A 1,395-nucleotide genomic window follows, 5' to 3' on the forward strand; every position below is an offset into this window, starting at 1 on the left:
CCCCTCCCCCTTCCCATAAGGCGCGGCCCTTCCTTAAAGCAGGTAAAGCAACTGCTTTAGGCCCCACATTTATCGGGGCCCATTTTCTGTTACCCCTAATTGGTTATATGTAAGTTAAAAAAGATTGATATACTCAAACAAATAAAAATATTTGATTTTTTTCATATGTCTATATTGCTTATAGAATAATGTTAATAAGTGATATTACCGTTGCTTCAGCAGAAAGATATTTTTCAAAATTAAAATTGATAAAATCTTACCTAAAATCAATAATGTCTCAAGAGAGGTTAAATGGATTAGCTATATTGTCAATTAAGAAAGACTTATTAAGAGAAATTGATTATAAGAAAATTATTAATAACTTTGCATCTACAAAGAGCTAGAAAAATAGAATTCAAATAAAATATACTAATAAATTCTTTTTGAAAAAAAAGAGTAAGGCCCCTCATAAAATTTGGCTTTAGGCCACAAAATTCGTCGGACCGCCCCTGCTTCCCATTTCCCCTTCCCTCCCCCTGATGTATAATAAAAAAAATTAAAAAGTTATTACTACAAATGTCAAACATTAAGAACATAAGTTTCAAAAAAAAATCAAAAATTTTAAAAATTGTAAGAACATAAGTTTAAAAATTTAAAAATATTATGCTAAGTACCACAAAGGTATTTACAAAAAGAAGTCAGCACATATGGTGAAAGGTATTCACGTTTCTAACAGATCTGAAAATCCATAACATGAAAATGAATTCTTGAAATGACTTTATTATTTTTGGGGTTTTGTACTTCTTTTTCACCGTACATTTTTAGCCATTCAGTTTAATTTTCTTGAAAGTAAGCCATCTGTTTTTCTCTTTCAGTAGATAGTTTTCAATCGTTTCAGGTGGAACATTTAAATGTCTACAATTATAGCCAAATCAATATCCATTCTTTCTCGTGATAATATTGTATTAATGGCAATTATTCTTGGTATGTTTATCACGACTAACAGTTGGAAACTCTTACACTAAGAACTGTCCTATTCGTTTATTGTAAAATATTTGTTGTCAAAACTCATTAATTTGTTCACAAACTGCAGGATTGTTCATCGCATTGCCTAGAATCGTTGCTCATGGAAGAACAATGGTTTCCCTCTTTATTCATCATTGATTCTGTCATGGCTGTTGTTCAACTATTGCTATTGAACTTGAAGTGTTCTTTTTCATATTGCAATACAAAAGTGATATCTCCAACGAAGTTCATCACTATACCAAGAACTACAGAAACAACGGTTGATGCTTTAAGGAGAGGACTTCCTCTGTTAGTTATTATAACTTTATACTTTAATTCAGTTAACTTTATATTATTTACCAGATTTACCAAATTCTTGATACAAATAAAACCTTCTTTCACAAGACTTTA

General features: G+C 30.3%; 1 pseudogene; it reads left to right on the plus strand.

Moving 5' to 3' along the window:
- LOC109208428 overlaps window positions 1-1,109 on the plus strand; it is a 3,774-nt pseudogene extending 2,665 nt beyond the window's left edge.
- The last annotated feature ends 286 nt before the right edge of the window (window positions 1,110-1,395 follow it).

The sequence above is a fragment of the Nicotiana attenuata genome, unplaced genomic scaffold (assembly GCF_001879085.1).
Source record: "Nicotiana attenuata strain UT unplaced genomic scaffold, NIATTr2, whole genome shotgun sequence".
Classification (NCBI taxonomy): Eukaryota; Viridiplantae; Streptophyta; class Magnoliopsida; order Solanales; family Solanaceae; genus Nicotiana; species Nicotiana attenuata.